The 22,932-nt window shown below is 49.1% G+C and overlaps 1 protein-coding gene and 1 long non-coding RNA gene across 2 annotated transcripts in view; one reads left to right on the forward strand and one right to left on the reverse strand.

The window, feature by feature from the left end:
- Positions 1–2,141, reverse strand: part of MFSD14A (major facilitator superfamily domain containing 14A) — a 49,835-nt gene extending 47,694 nt beyond the window's left edge. Inside the window, exon 1 of the mRNA XM_073643056.1 lies at positions 1,993–2,141. The gene's annotated coding sequence lies outside the window, so the exon portion shown is untranslated. The remainder of the gene's footprint in view (positions 1–1,992) is intronic.
- LOC141156736 (uncharacterized) lies at positions 2,115–19,203 on the forward strand. Its single transcript, XR_012247707.1, has 7 exons — positions 2,115–2,322; positions 8,554–8,761; positions 18,112–18,359; positions 18,448–18,606; positions 18,692–18,817; positions 18,913–19,033; positions 19,127–19,203. It is a non-coding gene; the product is annotated as an uncharacterized lncRNA (long non-coding RNA).
- Positions 19,204–22,932: the final 3,729 nt, after the last annotated feature.

Below are 22,932 nucleotides of genomic sequence, written 5' to 3' on the forward strand. Positions count from 1 at the left end.
GAGTTCCCCTTCAATGGACGTCTTCAAACAGAGGCTGGACAGACATCTGTCTGAGATGATCTAGTGAATCCTGCTTTGAGCAGGGGGTTGGACCAGATGACCCAGGAGGTCCCTTCCAACTCTACCATTCTATGATTCTATGATTCTACTAGGAGCCTCTTCAAACCCCTGAAAAAGTGGTTTATACACATCCCGAGCTGCAAGTAAATTGCATGGTCTGGCTTGATGGATGAATCCAGATTGTGCACAGAGTCGCCCTAGTCCCTTACAACGCTGCATCTTCTATGTGGGGGAAGTCTCGGGGCTGGAAGTCTCGGGGCTGGAAGTCTCGGGGCTGGAAGTCTCGGGGCTGGAAGTCTCGGGGCTGGAAGTCTCGGGGCTGGAAGTCTCGGGGCTGGAAGTCTCGGGGCTGGAAGTCTCGGGGCTGGAAGTCTCGGGGCTGGAAGTCTCGGGGCTGGAAGTCTCGGGGCTGGAAGTCTCGGGGCTGGAAGTCTCGCAGTGGAATCAGATCCAGGCAGGCGCTCCTCACTATGCCCTACTGAACAGCCAAGGGTCTGGTGACGTACCAGTAAATCCGGTGCAAGACTGAGCACTGTGTGAGTAACTTGGAAACGTTATCCACTTCCATCTAGATAGAGGCGGCAATTTGAAGGGACCAGGGCGGCAGTGTGATCTGGATTCACCAATGGAACCGGATTGTGCAATTTACATACAACGTGGGACAGGAATAAAAAACCTTTTCTGAGGTATACAGAGGCAGGTCTGAGGATATAAAGGGGGTTGTAGGAACCACATTCACATGATTTTAAAGATGAAGGGCAGGTTTTACAGGGCGAAAAACTAGTGATCGGTTTCTTTTAAAGGGAACCCTTAACCTGAAAAAAACAACAATATTAACTTGCAGATATGGGGTTAATCTCCAAGTTAATAGCGTTGTGATCCTGCCTGGCGCCTGCACTTAAGAGCCCTGATGCTGGGATTATATTAAAGGGAACCTGTCACGTCCTATCTACACTACGCCCATGTATTTGATTATTGCTCCTGGCAAGCGCTATTATTGTGGGGCGCATGCGTACATGTCAGGCCACTGGTCCTGCGCAGTGAGGCTGTGTGGTTTCCAGGTTGACTGCGCACGCGCGGGGATCCAAAGGTAATAGTGCGTGCGCAGTGAAGCTGGATCCCTTTAACCTCATTCCCCCCAGCAGCGTTCTGGTTTCAGTTATTGCTCTGTGTATAGAGAGCAGTGGGGGTAATTGCTCCCCCAGCCCTGACTGTCAGCACGATCAGTACTATGGCCGGCTGTCAGTCAGGGCCAAGGGAGCAGTTAAAGCCGCTGCTCTCTATACACAGAGCGATGACTGAACCTGCGCCGCCCCCATAACTTAAACAGGAAGGATATGGGGGGGGATGAAGTTAATTTCCTCCCAGCATTGGGGCTCTCAGTGCCAGGCAGGTTAGTAATGCCATTAACCCCATATCTGCAGGTTAATATGGTTTTTCATGTGACAGGTTCCCTTTCAAAGGAGTGTCAATGACGATGATAACCTCCCTGAGGACGGCTCATCAATACCAGATCAGTGGGGGGTTGACACCCGGCAGCCCCATAATCAGCTCTTAGGGCACCGGCTTGGCTATTAGCCAGCCCCTCTCCAGTCACACAGGCAGCATCCCCCTGACATCCGGGCACCTGCGCACAGACGAGTAACAGCTGGGTCTCTGCCACCAGAAGGGGGGATTCCCGGGCCCGCAGGGTGTGCGGTTATATACAGTCCCCGGTGCAGCCATTACACGGCCGGCAGTGTCGGGCAGGGCCCCGGGCTCGTCCTGTAGCCGCCGCCATACACTGAGCGCCCTCCTCATAACAGCCTGTCACTTCTGCCTGTAGCCCCCGCCTGTCATCTTCTGCCTCGCCGCCATATTACCCCCCTCCTGTACGGTCCCTCCCCACCCTCAGTCTGTACTTCCCGGTGCCAGTCTCCCCTCACACCTCACCTGCCTCCCTCCGTTCTCGCCGTTCCTCTCACTCCGCGGCCATGTTGCGCACGCTCCACCCTCTCACGTCAAATCGTGCGACCCGCCCATTGGCTGACACGGCGACCACGTGTGCCTCGCCAGACCCGAGTCTGCGCACGTGAGGGGGCGTGGCTGCGCGGGCAGACGCATCAGGCAGTAGGCGGGGTAGAGCGGGGCGTCACTGCCCTGATCCCAGCGCAGCCGAAGGTTGTGGGTCTGCGGCTGCGCTGTACGGACGCGGGGGAGGGACGCACCGGCTGTTATTAGTGCTGGGAATGAATCTGGGACACAAACCGCAGATTTATAAATGTGAGTGTGTTGAGGTCTTATAATGTGTGTGGGTGAGTCATAGTGTGTGTGCAGGGTCCGGTGGGGGAATTCACTGTGGGGGTGTCATACTGTGGAGGGCAATTTTCTTGTGATGATACTATGTGCCATGGTCATGAAAGGGTTAGGCTGTGTGCACACGATGCGTTTTTTAAGCGTTTCCGCAGCGGCAAAAACTCTGCAGAAACGCTTAAAAACGCCTGGTAGAAGGTCTGCCATGTTCCCCAATGATAATCCGCATGTGCTGTGCACATGCTGCGGAAATTTCCGCTGCGGATTATCATTGCGGAAAAAAAACGCAGCATTACCAATTATTTTGCGGAAGCGCTGCGTTTTCGCCGCCATTGACTTGCATTGGAACGCTTGGATTCTGCATCACTGGATCTGTAGATGCGGATTCCATACGTTTCAATGTGCGGATGGTACCCGGGTGTGGAGGACAGGAGACTCTCCTCTGGACCCAGGTACCATAGAACCTGTTAAAAAAAGAATATAATAAAAAATATATGTTATATTTACCTTCTGATGGCCCCCGCTGCGCTCGTCCTCCCATGCCGGCAGATCACGGTGGACTGAAGGACCTGCACTGACGTCATAGTCATGTGACGGGTCACGCGATGCTGACGTCGGCAGGTCCTTCAGTGTACCGCGATCTGCCGGCAGCCAGGATGGAGTGAAACAAGACTGCGGGGGCCATCGGAAGGTAAGTATAGATTTATTTTTAACCATTCTTTGGGGTCACACTATATAAATACATGCCGTTTGCATGGATTTATATAGTGTGACCAAGTTGTCAAGCTCTTTCCAAGTGATGCTAAAATCGCCTGGAAAGCGCTTGTCAACCCGCATGTGGAAATGCATGTGAAGAATGCTTCACTTCCGCATGTCCCTGGCAGGAAAAACCCATGTACAATCCGCATGTACAATCCGCATGTACAATCCACATGTACAATCCACATGTATAATCCGCATGTATAATCCGCATGCGTTTTTTCTGCCAGGGGAGATGCAGAAACGCTCAGGAAAAATCCGGAGCATTTCTGCATCGTGGGCACATAGCCTTACTCTAATGGGTGAGAAAACTGCTTTCCATGGGGGTCCGACCCTCCACCCCACCAATCAGCTGGTATTTTTGGCAGGTGGCAGCATTACTCGCTGAATGTTGCAGTTAGCTCTACAGAAGGGCGTCTAATCCCACAGCAGCCGAGGCCCATCCAGCGCGTTCCCCTCCAGCAGGCGCCAGAACACCTGACCTCTGGGGACGCTGACCCCACGGATCTCACACTGATGACTGATCCTATGGAGGGGTCGTCACTATTTCCTGACTGGACAACCCCTTTCACTTGGGTTCTTTTTTATGGCCCATGGTCAGGACTAGATAACGCTGCTGGTCATCCTTCAGCACCTGGCCGCTGTTTATTCACCTGTGTACACGGGGTGACCATGGTAACGATGCGCACGGTTATAGTCTGCCCTGTGCACATAGACTGCCATCGTGCGCACCCTGGCTACAGGGGATGAGGCACCTCCAAGAACAATGATGCTTCACCCAGGATCAGAAGCCAATTTACACACAAACCTTTTTGAGAAACGATCGTTCTTAAAGGGGTTGTCCAGATTCATCATATTGCAAGCAGCGCGTGGACCAGAGCTGGGAAGCAGCAATATATGAGTTTCCTCTTGTCTCTGGGCTGGGAACACTCGCTAACTCAGTGCCCCAGAATAGTGCAGATTTGGGCAGGACTCAGAGCGGCCCAGCATGAAGCATCTGTAGGAGCAGAACAAACACGCAGCTGCTCACCGCTCCAGATCACTAAGCGGCTGCAGCGTTACAAGGGCGGGAGAGCAGAGTGTGCGCTCTCCTACCACAAAGAGCGTCCTGACGTATGTCCGCGTTCCAGGCTCCAGACCTGTGTGCGTCATGTTGGTCCATTTAATGAACTCCCTGTGCTCGCCCCCCCAGCGATAGAGAATTAATGGGGCCACCAAGTGCTCCGCCCACCATGCAGTGCTATACCGCGGCCCGCTGGGCAAAGGACACCTGTCAGTCCTGGGCAGCAGAGCAGGGAGAAGCCGTCGGGATCCTGCCTCTTGGGCTACTCATCCTCGTCACATCGTTCCCAGACAGATTTAAATCTGTGTTTTCTTTGAAACGCGGCAGCATCAGAGAATGAACGGCTGCAATAATGGAGCCGATGTCTGATTCCTGCGGCCCCAGGATTGTGCAGTAGGAATCAGCTGTCAGGTTCCTTATCTGTTGGCAAAATAACATTGGAAACCTCACACTCATATGTTAAATGGAGTCACTGCTATCTGCATATCACTTTGAGGTTCTGCAGCAGCTGAGGTGTGTATTATGAGGTTCTGCAGCAGCTGAGGTTTGTTATGAGGTTCTGCAGCAGCTGTATTATGTACAATGTATTTCAAAATCACTGACTTTTTTTTTTCTTTTTATAACACCCAAGAAAATCTGAGGCAAATCTGCTCCAATATCCGCATGATTCGTTGTGGATTTGCTTTACAGATTTTCTGAGAGATTATTTGCAGCATTGCCAACTGGTGTGAGCCCAAACTGGTTAATAAGGGGTTATTGTGGATTAACATGGCGGAGGTCTTCCATAAACAGCGCCCTCCTTGTCCTCGTGTTGTGGATGTGGTACTGCACCTCTGCCTGTTGAGCTCACTTGAGCAACGTCAGATATAATCAGAGGACACATTATTATACAGGAAAGCAGAGATTTTTTTCTAATTTTGTACAATCCTCTTTAACACTTGTATTTTGGCCCTGAATCCATGCAGAGCAGGGGCGGCTCCTTCATGTATCGCCTGGTATTCTCTTCCTGTATATTTATGGCATCCACAGGATTTCCCAGAAGTGTATAGTAGATGTGGATCCCCCAATGGGGCAATGACAGGCGCCGCTCTCAGTCCAGAGATGGCAGAATTCCCAAAAACTATGTGAAGAAAGCCAAAATCAAATTTCTTAGGCTATAAAAAATGTCTCTCTGTCCTCGTCTGTGCTCTGGGAATATGGGTAAAAAATGAAATGGGTGGGGGCAATTTTGCACAGGGCACCATTCAGGCTAAAGCCGGCCCTGCCTAGAGGAGTTGGTGCTGTCCCTAAAAATCATGGAGGTCATACAAAATTCTAGACGTAGCAGTTTTTGATGTGGGGTGTACTCATTTTTGTATCACCTAATTGTGGTAAAACCTATGATTTTGTAAAGAAAGTTATATTTTCAACCTTACTTTCATGTTATGGGTTAAAAAAATGTTCTATGAAACTCCGTCTTGTTAAAATTTTGGAAATTGTTCTTGTGTTCAGTGAGATGTTGATGGCATGGCGTTGCAAAATGGAGTGATAGCCTTCCTTATTCAAAATCCCATTTACCTTGTACAAATCTCCCACTTTACCAGCACCAAAGCAACCCCAGACCATCACATTACCTCCACCATGCTTGACAGATGGCGTCAGGCACTCTTCCAGCATCTTTTCAGTTGTTCTGCGTCTCACAAATGTTCTTCTGTGTGATCCAAACACCTCAAACTTTGATTTGTCTGTCTATAAAACTTTTTTCCAATCTTCCTCTGTCCAATGTCTGTGTTGTTTTGCCCATATTAATCTTTTCCTTTTATTAGCCAGTCTCAGATATGGCTTTTTCTTTGCCACTATACCCTGAAGGCCAGCATCCCGGAGTCTTCACTGTAGACGTTGACGCTGGTGTTTTGCTTTTACTATTTAATGAAACTGCCAGTTGAGGAGCTGTGAGGCGTCGATTTCTCAAGCTAGAGACTCTAATGTATTTGTCTTGTTGCTCAGTTGTGCAGCGGGGCCTCCCACTTCTTTTTCTACTCTGGTTAGAGCCTGTTTGTGCTCTCCTCTGAAGGGAATAGTACACACCGTTGTAGGAAATCTTCAGTTTCTTGGCAATTTCTCGCATGGAATAGCCTTCATTTCTAAGAACAAGAATAGACTGTCGAGTTTCACTTGAAAGTTCTCTTTTTCAGGCCATTTTGAGAGTTTCATAAAACAAACAAATGTAATGTTCCAGATTCTCAACTAGCTCAAAGGAAGGTCAATTTTATAGCTTCTCAAATCAGCCAAACCGTTTTCAGCTGGGCTAACATACTTGTGCAAGGGTTTTCTAGGGTTTTCTAGACATCCATTAGCCTTCTTACACAGTTAGCAAGCACAATATACCATTAAAACACTGGAGTGGTGGTTGTTGGAAATGGGCCTCTATACACCTATGTAGATATTACAATAAAAACAAGACGTTTGCAGCTAGAATAGTCATTTACCACATTAACAATGTATAGAGTTTATTTCTGATTCATTTAATGTTAGCTTCATTGAAAAAAAATGTGCTTTTCTTTCAAAAATGATGAAATTTCTAAATGACCCCAAACTTTTGAACGGCAGTATATATATATATATATATATATATATATATATATATATATATATATATATATGTAGTACAGACCAAAAGTTTGGACACACCTTCTCATTTAAAGATTTTTCTGTATTTTCATGACTTTGAAAATTGTACATTCACACTGAAGGCATCAAAACTATGAATTATCACATGTGGAATTATATACTTAACAAAAAAGTGTGAAACAACTGAAAATATGTCTTATATTATAGGTTCTTCAAAGTACTCATCTTTTGCTTTGATAACTGCTTTGCACACTCTTGGCATTCTCTTGATGAGCTTCAAGTGGTAGTCACCGGAAATGGTTTTCACTTCACAGGTGTGCCCTGTCAGGTTTAATAAGTGGGATTTCTTGCCTTATAAATGGGGTTGGGACCATCAATTGTGTTGTGCTGAAGTCAGGTGGATACACAGCTGATAGTCCTACTGAATAGACTGTTAGAATTTGTATTATGGCAAGAAAAAAGCAGCTAAGTAAAGAAAAACGAGTGGCCATAATTACTTTAAGAAATGAAGGTCAGTCAGTCCGAAAAATTGGGCAAACTTTGAATGTGTCCCCAAGTGCAGTTGCAAAAGCCATCAAACTCTACAAAGAAACTGGCTCACATGAGGACCTCCCTAGGAAAGGAAGACCAAGAGTCACCTCTGCTTCTGAGGATAAGTTTATCCAAGTCACCAGCCTCAGAAATCGCAGGTTAACAGCAGCTCAGATTAGAGACCAGGTCAGTGCCACACAGAGTTCTAGCAGCAGACACATCTCTACAACAACTGTTAAGAGGAGACTTTGTGCAGCAGGCCTTCATGGTAAAATAGCTGCTAGGAAACCACTGCTAAGGACAGGCAACAAGCAGAAGAGACTTGTTTGGGCTAAAGAACAAAAGGAATGGACATTAGACCCGTGGAAATCTGTGCTTTGGTCTGATGAGTCCATATTTGAGATCTTTGGTTCCAACCACTGTGTCTTTGTGCGATGCAGAAAAGGTGAACGGATGGACTCTACATGCCTGGTTCCCACCGTGAAGCATGGAGGAGGAGGTGTGATGGTGTGGGGGTGCTTTGCTGGTGACACTGTTGGGGATTTATTCAAAACTGAAGGCATACTAAACCAGCATGGCTACCACAGCATCTTGCAGCGGCATGCTATTCCATCCGGTTTGCGTTTAGTTGGACCATCATTTATTTTTCAACAGGACAATGACCCCAAACACACCTCCAGGCTGTGTAAGGGCTATTTGACCAAGAAGGAGAGTGATGGGGTGCTACGCCAGATGACCTGGCCTCCACAGTCACCAGACCTGAACCCAATGGAGATGGTTTGGGGTGAGCTGGACCGCAGAGTGAAGGCAAAAGGGCCAACAAGTGCTAAGCATCTCTGGGAACTCCTTCAAGATTGTTGGAAGACCATTTCCGGTGACTACCTCTTGAAGCTCATCAAGAGCATGCCAAGAGTGTGCAAAGCAGTCATCAAAGCAAAAGGTGGCTACTTTGAAGAACTTAGAATATAAGACATATTTTCAGTTGTTTCACACTTTTTTTGTTAAGTATATAACTCCACATGTGTTAATTCATAGTTTTGATGCCTTCAGTGTGAATGTACAATTTTCAAAGTCATGAAAATACAGAAAAATCTTTAAATGAGAAGGTGTGTCCAAACTTTTGGTCTGTACTATATATATATATATATATATATATATATATATATATATATATATATATATTCATTATACCGTAGTTTCCGGATTATAAGACGCACTGTTTTCATCCAAATTTATAGTCTCCCGAGATCTCAATCTGCGCATGTGCCGCCTCCATCTTCCTGAAGCCCACTGCAGGGAGATCGTTGGGAAAGAGGGCTCCGCTCGCCGGCACCGACAACTTGTGAGAGCCCAGTGCCGCAGCATCGCCCCACTCCTACCGCTGTCAGCCTCCTGAAGCAGTGACCCTGCCTTCTGTGACCCCACTCCACCGCCGCTGACCTCCCGGTAAGCTATCGCTAAAACGGACTATAAAACGCACCACCATTTTATTTAAAAAAATGTTTTCCTATTTTCCATCCCAATATTTGGGATGAGTCTTATGGTCCAGTGCGACTTATAGTCCGCAAAACACGGTGTGTGTGTGTATATATACACGGTGTGCCGAATTATTAGGCAAATGAGTATTTTGATCACATGATACTTTTTATACACGTTGTCCTACTCCAAGCTGCATAGGCTTGAGAGCCAACTACCAATTAAGTAAATATGGTGATGTGCATCTCTGTAATGAGGAGGGGTGTCGACTAATGACATCAACACCCTATATAAGGTGTGCTTAATTATTAGGCAACTTCCTTTCCTTTGGCAAAATGGGTCAGAAGAGAGATTTGACTTGCTCTGAAAAGTCCAAAATTGTGAGATGTCTTGCAGAGGGATGCAGCTGTCTTGAAATTTCCAAACTTTTGAAGCGTGATCACTGAACAATCAAGAGTTTCATGGTAAATAACCAACAGGGTCGCAAGAAGCATGTTGGCCAAAAAAGGCGCAAAATAACTGCCCATGAATTGAGGAAAATCAAGCGTGAAGCTGCCAAGATGCCATTCACCACCAGTTTTGCCATATTTCAGAGCTGCAACATTACTGGAGTATCAAAAAGCACAACGTGTGCGATACTCAGGGACATGGCCAAGGTAAGGAAGGCTGAAAAACGACCACCTTTGAACAAGAAACATAAGATAAAACGTCAAGAATGGGCCAAGAAGTATCTTAAGGCTGATTTTTCAAAGGTTTTATGGACTGATGAAATGAGTGACTCTTGATGGGCCAGATGGATAGGTGTAACGGGTCTGGGAGGTGGAACCTCTGAGCAACTATACAAGGGGGCAGTCCTTGTAAGGAAGCGGGTGGCTCCCAGGGAAGACGGGCAGGTACTCACGGCAAGTGACAGGGACAGTCTCTGGGTAGAAGGGCAGGTAGTCACGTGGCTGGTGAGCGCTCCCAGATGAGCGGGCGAGAGTCTCTGGACAGGCAAGTGGTCACGGCAAGTGACGGCAGAACCTCCAGGTAGACTAGCAGACAGGTAGCAGGTGGACGCTCCCAGGTGAGCGGGCAAGAGTCTCTGGACAGGCAGGTGGTCACGGCAAGTGACGGCAGAGCCTCCAGGTAGGCTAGCAGGCAGGTAGCAGGTGAACGCTCCCAGGTGAGCGGGCAAGAGTCTCTGGACAGGCAGGTGGTCACGGCAAGTAACGGCAGAACCTCCAGGTAGGCTAGCAGGCAGGTAACAGGTGAGCGCTCCCAGGTGAGCGGGCAAGAGTCTCTGGACAGGCAGGTGGTCACGGCAAGTGACGGCAGAGCCTCCAGGTAGGCTAGCAGGCAGGTAACAGGTGAGCGCTCCCAGGTGAGCGGGCAAGAGTCTCTGGACAGGCAGGTGGTCACGGCTAGTGACGGCAGAACCTCCAGGTAGGCTAGCAGGCAGGTAGCAGGTGAGCGCTCCCAGGTGAGCGGGCAGGCTGGTCCATAGACAGACTGACAGGTGTCGGAAGGCAGACCGTCGGACCGCAGGCTTGCAAGCAGGTAAGCGGATAACAGGCAGGTATCAAGCAGGAAACTGGCAGGTGACTGGCAGGTAACAGGCAGGAATCTGGCAGGTGACTGGCAGGTAACAAGCAGGAATCTGGCAGGTGACTGGCAGGTAACAGGTAACGGGACCTGAGGGCTGAAGCAGAGTGAAGGCTTTGCAACAACATTGCTCGGGCACCTCCATTTTGGAGGAGGTGCCTTATATATGGAGAGGTCCTCCGGCCATTGGCCGGGGACTCCTTAGGACGGTGCGCGTGGCCCCTTGAAGAGGGAGGGGGCGCGCGCGCCCTAAGCACAGAGGCCTGGAAGCAGCGCGTGCTGCCAGCAGATCGGGAGGAAGCCGCCGGGCACAGAGCGGAGAGGTGAGGGGAACGGCGTCCCTGCCTAGCAGGGGGCAGGGACGCCGACGCTACAGTACCCCCCCCTTTAGGCCCCCCCCCTTTTTAGGCCAGAGAGAAATTTAGCAAGGATGAGAGGGGCATGGATGTTCTCCCGGGGCTCCCATGTTCTCTCCTCAGGACCAAACCCCTTCCAATCTACCAAAAAAAAAAGTCTTTCCTCTTACCCTCTTAGTGGCCAGAATACTCTCTACCTCAAAGACGTCTTCAGCGGAAACCGGAGCAGGAGGAGTACCTGGATTGTTGGAAAAAGAGTTAAAGACAACGGGTTTGAGGAGAGATACGTGGAAGGAGTTGGGAATCCGTAAGGTGGCCGGGAGTTTTAATTTGTAGGCCACTGGATTAATTTGCCTGAGGATTTCGAAAGGACCGATGAAGCGAGGACCTAACTTGTAGGAGGGTATCTTGAGCCGTACATGTTTGGAAGAGAGCCAAACCTTGTCTCCCGGACGGAATTGAGGCGGATCCAGACGTCTCTTATCAGCATATCGCTTCATCCGCTCGGAGGACTGAAGAAGTGCAGACCTGGTATTCTCCCAAATGGTAGAAAACTCGCTGACAAGAGACTGCGCGGCAGGGTTGTCCACAGAGGCGGAGACGGGAAACGGAATCCGGGGGTGCTGGCCAAAGACAATAAAGAACGGGGACTTGGAAGAGGATTCGCTCTCGTGGTTATTATAAGAGAACTCGGCCCAAGGAAGGAGGTCCACCCAATCAGAATGGTGGGCATTAACAAAGTGCCGGAGATCTGATCTGATCTGATTGATCCGCTCCACTTGACCATTGGACTGAGGGTGGTAAGCGGAGGAGAAGTCCAGGGTGACGTCCAGCAGTTTACATGTGGCTCTCCAGAAGCGTGAGGTAAACTGAACCCCTCGATCCGACACGATGTGGAGGGGTAGGCCATGGAGACGGAAGATATGGCGAATAAAGTCCTTAGCCAGCTCAGGAGCAGACGGAAGACCAGGCAGGGGAATGAAGTGGGCCATTTTAGAGAAGCGGTTCGCGACCACCCAAATGACAGTACACCCGGCAGAGACAGGAAGATCGGTAATGAAGTCCATAGCGATGTGTTGCCACGGGGCAACAGGTATGGGAAACGGCAGGAGATGACCAGCTGGTAAGTGTCTGGGAACTTTGTTGCGGCCACAAGATGAACAGGCAGAGATGAAGTCTACCACATCCTTACGCAGGGTAGACCACCAGTAATGCCGGGAAATGAGTAGGAAGGTCTTCTTTTGGCCGGCATGGCCAGCTAGTTTAGAAGAATGACCCCAGCGAAGAACCCTCTCCCGGTCTGGAGGTGCCACGAACGTCTTGCCGGGTGGAAGACGAGTCAAATCCAAGGGGGCCACATTCATCACCTTGGAGGGGTCGATAATGTGCATAGGCTCCTCCTCTTGGTCGGAGGAAAGGAAGGATCGGGACAAGGCATCAGCTTTGACATTTTTGTCCGCCGGGCGGAAATGAAGGATGAAATCGAAGCGGGCAAAGAACAAAGACCACCGGGCCTGACGTGGATTAAGTCTCTGGGCATTTTGGAGATATGCCAGGTTCTTGTGATCCGTATAGATGATCACCGGGTATAGAGCCCCTTCAAGCAGGTAACGCCACTCCTCCAGCGCCAATTTAACGGCAAGCAGTTATCGGTCTCCTATGGAGTAATTGCGCTCAGAGGAGGAGAAGATTTTAGAGAAAAAGCCGCAGGTTACCATTCACCCGGAGGAAGACTTCTGGGTGAGCACCGCTCCGGCTCCAGAGGAGGAGGCATCCACCTCCAGGTAGAACTGTTTGTTGCAGTCCGGACGGTGCACCACAGGGGCAGAGGAGAAGGCTTGTTTCAGGGAAAGGAAGGCCTCCTCAGCTTCGGATGACCATACCTTGGGATTTGCTCCCTTACGGGTGAGCGCAGATATGGGCGCAGTCCGTGACGAGAAGTGAGGAATGAAGAGACGATAGTAATTAGCGAAGCCCAGGAATCGCTGTATCGCCTTCAAGCCCTCCGGACGGGGCCACTTAAGGACAGCAGAGAGCTTCTCGGGATCCATTCGCAAGCCTGTCTGGGAGATAACATAGCCCAGGAAAGGAAGAGAGGTCTGGTCAAAAAGGCACTTCTCGTATTTAGCATAGAGGTGGTTCTGCCTGAGCCTAAGCAGGACCTGACGAACATCCCTCCGGTGTGTGGGAAGATCCGGAGAGAAGACCAAGATGTCGTCCAGGTATACCACCACGCAGGAGTAAAGAAGGTCACGGAAGATGTCGTTGACCAGTTCTTGGAAGACGGCGGGAGCATTGCAGAGACCGAAGGGCATCACACGGTACTCATAGTGTCCGTCCCGGGTATTAAATGCTGTTTTCCACTCGTCTCCCTGATGGATACCGACCAGGTTATATGCTCCGCGTAGATCCAGCTTGGAGAAGATCCTGGCGCCTTTAAGACGATCAAATAACTCAGAGATGAGCGGAAGGGGGTATTTATTTTTAACCGTGATCTGATTGAGTCCTCTATAGTCAATACAGGGGCGAAGCGAGCCATCTTTTTTTTTGACAAAGAAGAATCCGGCTCCAGCCGGGGAAGTAGACTTCCGGATGAATCCCCTGGCCAGATTCTCCTCTATGTACTCAGACATGGCCCGGGTTTCTGCTGCAGACAACGGATAAATACGCCCACGGGGTGGAGTGGCTCCAGGTACCAGGTCGACCGGGCAATCATATGGCCTATGAGGAGGCAATGTCTCTGCTTCCTTCTTACCGAAGACGTCAGCATAGGGCCAGTAAGGAGCCGGAAGACCGGGTAAATTAGCTGGGATAGGTGGAGGATGAACCGGACGAACCGGAACCAGGCAGGTCTTATGGCAGGCTGGCCCCCACCGGAGTACTTCACCGGAATGCCAGTTCAACACGGGTTCATGTGTCTGGAGCCAAGGTAGACCTAGCAATAGGGAGTGGGAGAGTCCGGACAAGACATGGAAGGAGATTACCTCAGAGTGCAGCATTCCCACCTGCAGGGTTATGGGTTCCGTGACGAGCAGGATGGTCACCGGAAGGAGTCTTCCATCCACGGAGGCGACTGACAAAGGTTCAGCCAGAGACTTGGTGGGAATACGGTATTTCTCAACCAAGGACTGAGAGATGAGGTTTCCAGCGGATCCAGAGTCCAGGTGGGCGAGTTCAAAGTGACGGTTCTCTCCCCAGGAGATAGATACAGACAAAGTCAGGGTTGGAGAGGACTTATTTTTGTCTAGGGCGACCTCTCCGAGCGGTCTTAGACACTGGAGTTTCCCGACCTCTCCGGGCAGGAACGAATCAGGTGCTCTTTACTGCCACAATAGAAGCAGCTCCCCTCGGCTCGGCGTGACTCTTGGCGAGATTTGACCAACTTGGTCTAGTGGATCTGCATGGACTCGGGTGAGTGCGCCCGGGGAGTGACAGAAGAGGAGACAGGTTTCTGGCAAGTAGGAGCTAGGCGGGGAAACGTTCTCTCACTGGTGGTCTCTTTGGTACGTTCTTGAAACCGGATGTCAATCCGGGTGGCCAGAGACACCAGGTCATTCAGGGTGGTAGGAATGTCCCGACCGGCGAGCTCATCTTTAATCCGACCGGAAAAACCCTCCCAGAAGACGGACACCAGGGCCTCATTATCCTAGGCAAGCTCAGAAGCGATGGTGCGGAACCGTATGGCATATTGACCCACGGTGAGACTCCCTTGGCGGAGACGTAGCAAAGAGGAGGCTGATGAGGTCTTTCGTCCCGGTTCATCGAAGACCCCTCGGAAAGCAGTGAGGAAAGACGACAGGTCGGACACCAGGGGATCCCCTCTCTCCCACAGAGGGTTAAGCCATGCCAGTGCCTCCCCAGTGAGATGGGACATGATGAATGCCACTTTGGCTTGGTCGGAGATAAACTGGTGGGCCAGGAGTTCAAAGTGCAGGGTGCACTGGTTTATGAAGCCCCGAGCTTGAGCAGGGTCGCCTCCGAAGCGAGGAGGTGCAGAAAGCCAGGGACCGGGGCAGGATGCCATGGTATTGGTGGGCAGCGGCACTGCCGGGTTGCGAGTCATGACACTAGCGGTGGTTGCTGGTGGAGCAGTCAGAGCGTCCAGGCGAGAGTTGACATTCCGCAGGTGGCTCAGGATGGACTCCTGTTGGGACCTCTGACGGGACAGTTCATGGCATAGGTCCGAGAGCGAGGGAGATTGGGTGCCACCGGGTTCCATGGCCCGAGCAAACTGTAACGGGTCTGGGAGTTGGAACCTCTGAGCAACTAAACAAGGGGGCAGTCCTTGTAAGGAAGCGGGTGGCTCCCAGGGAAGACGGGCAGGTACTCACGTCAAGTGACAGGGACAGTCTCTGGGTAGAAGGGCAGGTAGTCACGGCAAGTGACAGGGACAGTCTCTGGGTAGAAGGGCAGGTAGTCACGTGGCTGGTGAGCGCTCCCAGGTGAGCGGGCGAGAGTCTCTGGACAGGCAGGTGGTCACGGCAAGTGACGGCAGAACCTCCAGGTAGACTAGCAGACAGCAGGTGGGCGCTCCCAGGTGAGCGGGCAAGAGTCTCTGGACAGGCAGGTGGTCACGGCAAGTGACGGCAGAGCCTCCAGGTAGGCTAGCAGGCAGGTAGCAGGTGAACGCTCCCAGGTGAGCGGGCAAGAGTCTCTGGACAGGCAGGTGGTCACGGCAAGTGACGGCAGAGCCTCCAGGAAGGCTAGCAGGCAGGTAACAGGTGAGCGCTCCCAGGTGAGCGGGCAAGAGTCTCTGGACAGGCAGGTGGTCACGGCAAGTGACGGCAGAGCCTCCAGGTAGGCTAGCAGGCAGGTAACAGGTGAGCGCTCCCAGGTGAGCGAGCAAGAGTCTCTGGACAGGCAGGTGGTCACGGCAAGTGACGGCAGAGCCTCCAGGTAAGCTAGCAGGCAGGTAGCAGGTGAGCGCTCCCAGGTGAGTGGGCAGGCTGGTCCATAGACAGACTGACAGGTGTCGGAAGGCAGACCGTCGGACCGCAGGCTTGCAAGCAGGTAAGCGGATAACAGGCAGGTATCAAGCAGGAAACTGGCAGGTGACTGGCAGGTAACAGGCAGGAATCTGGCAGGTAACAAGCAGGAATCTGGCAGGTGACTGGCAGGTAACAGGTAACGGGACCTGAGGGCTGAAGCAGAGTGAAGGCTTTGCAACAACATTGCTCGGGCACCTCCATTTTGGAGGAGGTGCCTTATATATGGAGAGGTCCTCCGGCCATTGGCCGGGGACTCCTTAGGACGGCGCGCGCGGCCCCTTTAAGAGAGGGGGGGGGCGCGCGCGCCCTAAGCACAGAGGCCGGGAAGCAGCGCGCGCTGCCAGCAGAGCGGGAGGAAGCCGCCGGGCACGGAGCGGAGAGGTGAGGGGAACGGCGTCCCTGCCTAGCAGGGGGCAGGGACGCCGACACTACAATGGGCCAGAGGCTGGATCAGTAAAGGGCAGAGAGCTTCACTCCGACTCAGACGCCAGCAAGGTGGAGGTGGGGTACTGGTATGGGCTGGTATCATCAAAGATTAACTTGTGGGACCTTTTCGAGTTGAGGATGGAGTGAAGCTCAACTTCCAGACCTACTGCCAGTTTCTGGAAGACAACTTCTTCAAGCAGTGGTACAGGAAGAAGTCGGTATTGTTCAAGAAAAACATGATTTTCATGCAGGACAATGCTCCATCACATGCATCCAACTACTCCACAGCGTGGCTGGCCAGTAAAGGTCTAAAAGAAGAAAAAATAATGACATGGCCCTCTTGTTCACCTGATCTGAACCCCATAGAGAACCTGTGGTCCATCATAAAATGTGAGATCTACAGGGAGGGAAAACAGTACACCTCTCGGAACAGTGTCTGGGAGGCTGTGGTGGCTGCTGCACGCAATGTTGTTCGAAAACAGATCAAGCAACTGACAGAATCTATGGATGGAAGGCTGTTGAGTGTCATCATAAAGAAAGGTGGCTATATTGATCACTAAATTTTTTGGTTTTTGTTTTTGCATGTCAGAAATGTTTATTTCTAAATTTTGTGCACTGATATTGGTTTACCTGGTGAAAATAAACAAGTGAGATGGGATTATATTTGTTTTTTATTAAGTTGCCTAATAATTCAGCACAGTAATAGTTACCTGCACAAACAGATATCCTCCTAAGATAGCCAAATCTAAAAAAAACCCACTCCAACTTCCAAAAATATTAAGCTTGGATATTTATGAGTCTTTTGGGTTGATTGAGAACATAGTTGTTGATCAATAATAAAAATAATCCTCTAAAATACAACTTGCCTAATATTTCTGAACACAGTGTATATATATATATATATATATATATATATATATATATATATATATATACACTGTGTTCCAAATTATTATGCAAATAATATTTTCTCAGATTTTCCCAAATTACCTATATGAATTGCAGTCATTGTAATTTTCCAGTCAAATAACTATTAGAGTACAATTGAAAGGTTTTTGTACAAACTGCCTATGATAACAGTATATTTTTAAAAAAAATAAAAAACTCAAAATGCATGTTCCAAATTATTATGCACAGCAGAGTTTTCAACCTTTTCATATTAATAAAGAACAAAAAAATGGTCATTTTTGAAGTTATAAGCATTAGCAGGTTTTTACAAACTGAAATCAAACAGTTTTCAACTCAAAACTTTATTCTAGGTGATGTTACATTTGAACATAGGACCCCTTGTTCGAAAGGAGCTTCTGAACTCTCTCGTCCATTGAATTTGTCAGGTTTTGGATGGTTTCTGCTTTAATTGTTTTGCATGAGGACAGAATACCCTCCCAGAGCTGTTGCTTAGATGTGAACTTCCTCCCGCTATCATAGACACTCCTTTTGATGATGCTCCAGAGGTTCTCAATGGGGTTGAGGTCAGGGGAGCAAGGGGGTCACACCATAAGTTTGTCCCCTTTTATGCCCATAGCAGCCAGAGATGCAGGTGTGTTATGTGCAGCATGAGACGGGGCATTATCATGCATGAAAATGATCTCGATGAGGAAGACAGCCGCAGCTGTTGAAACGCGTCGGACTGACCCTTAACCCAGCTAAAGAGGCGCCCACAGGCCTCTGTACCTTGTGCACGCTGCACACCACGTGACCCTACGTCACGCTGCCCCCCTCTTGCGCGCTTTCCTGGAGACGCGCACCTTCTCGCGCGCTCTCCACATACTCTCTCTCTCCTCCTCCTACCCGGAAGTACCGAGTACGCGGCAGTCACCGGCCGGGACTCCGCTCTCGCTCCGGACCTCGACCGCCCACAGACGGTGAAGCCCTCTACAGACCGTAAGTAACAACAGGCCCCTGCCCCACCAAGTCCATACTGTACCCAGCTGACCCTCTAACGGTCTTTCCCTGTTCCCCGCAGTACTTGCTACCAACCCCTTCAGTTGGGCTCTGCACCAGCAACCCTCCCTATTGCTGAATCTGGCACCCACTGCTTCCAGCCAGAGCCTCCTGGTGCACCCAACATAGGAAAACATAAGCCTCCTGCTGTATCCTATCTCTGGTTACCTCTGACATAACTATAGCCTCCTACTACAGCACCCTGCTGTATCTACATTATGGAGACCTGAACCAGCATCTACTATTGACACCCTAATCCCTACGAAGCAGGTAAACCACGATCTCTGGGTAAAAACTGGAGGCTACAGCCACAATCCAGTGATACCCTAACAGATACACCCCCTCCCCCTCCCTACAGATCTCTATACAGCGAACAGAGGCATTACATGCTAGTACAAGCCTCTTGCTGCATCCTACTTCTGACCTCCTCGTGCTACCTCCACTCAACAAGGGACCAGGACTACTACCTCCAGCTCATTCTAAGACGTCCCTGGATGCCCCTTGTACCTACAAACAGGTAACCCTAAACCTCTTGTCTCCAAGGCTTGTACCACAGCTACATCAGTTAATTTATGATCTATCCTTATTCCTTCCCCCTACAGATCTAACTCAGATCATCAACCCACAGCCGTGTGTGACATATCCTCTACCTCTCTCCAAGAAGGACCAGGACCGATACCTCCTAGTCATCCAAAATAATCAGGACACCCCCCGCTACCCTCTAGAAGGTAACTAATCCAAAACTGCCCCCTTCGAACCCCATATCTTAACCCTTGAGCCCTGCACCCTATTCTTAATACTTGCCTCCTCTCACTCCCTATAGTACTACTCCGGTGAATCCAGTATTATCTACACAGCCTGCTGACTGTCACACCAGTAGCAGCACTACTGTGGAACAACAGCCAACTACTACCACAGTCTATTGAGTACCATACCAAGAACAGGTAACTCACGACCCAACACAGAGTCCAGCAGAGACATCTCTGTCGAGTTCCACCCACACTGATCCACACATTTTTTTGTGTACCCCACTCTAGGTACCCCTCGTCCTCCCTCCCAGGCACCAACACGTGCCACCAGTGAACCTCCATACCCCATACGAGGCACCAGTATCAGGTAACCACAGACAAACAGATACCTACCCCTTCCCCCATCGCTCATTAGTATACCATATTTATACATTCCTATTCTATCCCACCAGGTCTACAAGCCTTTGCCTCCTTATACATCTACTGCAACCGAACATCCTCAGACTACGAGGGAAAAAGGCCTATTTTTATCAATCAGTGATTACCTTGTATCAGTGGACACCGATCTATTTATCGATTTTAAAACTTTTAATACTTTTAATACCTATTCTCATATCCGACCCAGTGACCTCACTGAGTCTGAATCATTTTAACTAGCTATTTTTAAGCACATGTTCAATTAAATAAAATTATCCCTTGCACTCAAAATCTCTCGTGCCGTCCTTCTGTTCACTACCACTAGCGCAAATTTACTTCTTCTCGGCTATATCAACACTTATTGGGACAACCCTGGTTCCCTGTCCACAAATTTGCTGCCACTAGTAGTGACGAGCCCACAGCGCCTCCTGTACCCACATACCAACCAATATATATATATATATATATATATATTTATATATATATATATATATATATTTCACACCGTATTTTGTGGACTATTAGCCGCACTGGACCATAATTTTATCTGGCCCATTTTTGCGTTTTTGTATGAAATTATGTCCAATTTGTCTTTTTTCTCTTTTTTTTCCAATGCAAACAATTGAAATAAACATGTGTATAACAAAACATGTAATTGCAATAATTTTCTGGGAGAAATACTTCATTTACTGGAACAATTTTACAACGGGTGCCAACACTTTCAGCCATGATATATACTGTATATATTAGTTATGGCTGAAAGTGTTGCCAGCCTTGAAATTGTTCCAGAAAAGAAGCATTTCTCCCAGAAAATTATTGCAATTTCACGTTTTGTTATACACATGTTTATTTCCTTTGTGTATTTTATAACAACACAAAATAAAAACAGATAGAAAGCCGGTCCGGACAAAATTGTGTTTAGTGGGATTTAGATCCGGTGTGCATCTCCGTGTGCCTAGCCACAAACCTTACTCCAGTCAGGTCCTTAACTGGATTAAGATTTGTGGAGTAAGGAACTCCACAGCTCCTCAGGAATGTGAAAAGTGGGGGAGCCCAGAGAAAATGGTGTGAAAAAGCCACATTTTTGTGTTGCACGGTCAGAAAGCCCAGCACATCAGAGGACGGCTTCTCACAGACCGCTCCTCATGATCCCCCTTTCTCACAGACTGCTCCTCATGATCCCCCTTTCGCACACACTGCTCCTCATGATTCCCTTTTCTTACAGACTGCTCCTCATGATCCCCCTTTCTTACAGGCCGCTCCTCACATTTTGTATGATAATAAACCAGGTAGTTTGTTCTATGATGACTGGTTGGTTCTGTCTGTGCATAGCGAATCCAAGGTATTGGGCCAACTACTGCTTATGTTGGGGGGGTAAGTGGCTTACTCCTGCAAAGTCTAGCCTCTGTATGTGTGCATGTGTGTATGTGTGTATATAACAGGTGAGCAGTGCTATCCTGGAGGGGATCAGCCCTGGAGTAATCATCTGTTCTGACAATTCATCAGATCTGCTCCATTATGTTCTGTTTATTCTGCGGGTGACACCGAATATAAGGTTTTATTACCCTTTCACAATAAATGCACTTTAACCCCTTCCTGATGGGAACAATATTTCATTTTTAACTCCTCCTCCTTCCAGGAACCATGGCCCGATTCATCAAGACCGGCGTGTTTCTGGACAGGCTTAATGAGGGTGATGTGGAGTGAGAGGCACTTCTTAATAAATCAGGTGAGGGTCTCGCCACAAATCTTACTCCACTCAGGAACCGGACTCCAGTGATTCTTTTATTGTTTTAAATTCTTTATTTTCAGATTTGGAAAAGTGGGTGATTCAAACTTTTACCTTGTTTTATTATATATTATCCATACACACACTCCTGACATCTGCCATACATATATGACAGATTTCGAAAAAGAGTTTACAAAAATTTTTTTGTGTTTACTATAAGTTTATTTCTCCTGTGACAAAGCTATATGAACTGTTGATTTCATTGGTAACATATTGGGGTATAGATAACATTTTTATTATTTTTATTTCACTTCTTACCCGTTAGGTCATACATGTCAAACTCTGGCCTGTGAGTCAAATCTGGCCCACATGGGGGTTTTAGTTGACCCACGACACCAGAACCACCACCCCTATGTGGGGCATTCTGTATGGAGGACTATATGGGGCCATTATTCTGTATGGAGGAATATGAGGGGCCCATTATTCTGTATGGAAGACTTTGTGGGGCCCATTATTCTGTATGGAGGACTATGTGGGGCCTATTATTCTGTATGGAGGACTATGTGGGGCCCATTATTCTGTATGGAGGACTTTGTGGGGCCCATTCTGTATGGAGGACTTTGTGGGGCCCCTTGTTCTGTATGGAGGACTTTGTGGGGCCCATTATACTGTATGGAGGACTTTGTGGGGCCCATTGTTCTGTATGGAGGACTTTGTGGGGCCCATTGTTCTGTATGGATGACTTTGTGGGGCCCATTGTTCTGTATGGAGGACTTTGTGGGGCCCAGTTTTCTGTATGGAGGACTTTGTGGGGCCCAGTATTCGGTATGGAGGACTTTGTGGGGCCCAGTATTCGGTATGGAGGACTTTGTGGGGCCCAGTATTCGGTATGGAGGACTTTGTGCGGCCCAGTATTCGGTATGGACGACTTTGTGGGGCCCAGTATTCGGTATGGAGGACTTTGTGGGGCCCAGTATTCTGTATGGAGGACTTTGTGGGGCCCATTATACTGTATGGAGGACTTTGTGGGGCCCATTATTCTGTATGGAGGACTTTGTGGGGCCCATTGTTCTGTTTGGAGGACTTTGTGGGGCCCATTGTTCTGTATGGAGGACTTTATGGGGCCCATTGTTCTGTATGGAGGACTTTGTGGGGCCCATTGTTCTGTATGGGGGACTTTGTGGGGCCCAGTATTCTGTATGGAGGACTTTGTGGGGCTCAGAATTCTGTATGGAGGACTTTGTGGGCCCAGTATTCAGTATGGAGGACTTTGTGGGGCCCAGTATTCGGTATGGAGGACTTTTGTGGGGCCCAGTATTCGGTATGGAGGACTTTGTGGGGCCCAGTATTCGGTATGGAGGACTTTGTGGGGCCCATTATTCGGTATGGAGGACTTTGTGGGGCCCATTATTCGGTATGGAGGACTTTGTGGAGCCCATTATTCGGAATGGAGGACTTTGTGGGGCCCATTATTCGGTATGGAGGACTTTGTGGGGCCCATTATTCTGTATGGAGGACTATGTGGGGTCCATTATTCGGTATGGAGGACTATGTGGGGCCCATTATTCTGTATGGAGGACTTTGTGGGGCCCATTATTCTGTATGGAGGACTTTGTGGGGCCCCCAATACTGTATGGAGGACTTTGTGGTGCCCATTATTTTGTATGGAAGACTTTGTGGGGTCCATTATTCTGTATGGAGGACTTTGTGGGGCCCATTATACTGTATGGAGGACCTTGTGTGGCCCATTGTTCTGTATGTCAAACTCTGGCCTGTGAGGCAAATCTAGCCCACATGAGGGTTTTAGTTGACCCACAACACCAGAACCACCACCCCTATGTGGGGCATTCTGTATGGAGGACTATATGGAGCCATTATTCTGTATGGAGGAATATGAGGGGCCCATTATTCTGTATGGAAGACTTTGTGGGGCCCATTATACTGTATG

The sequence above is a fragment of the Phyllobates terribilis genome, unplaced genomic scaffold (assembly GCF_046119375.1).
Source record: "Phyllobates terribilis strain yellow unplaced genomic scaffold, ASM4611937v1 Scaffold_8__6_contigs__length_399053987, whole genome shotgun sequence".
NCBI lineage: Eukaryota > Metazoa > Chordata > Amphibia > Anura > Dendrobatidae > Phyllobates > Phyllobates terribilis.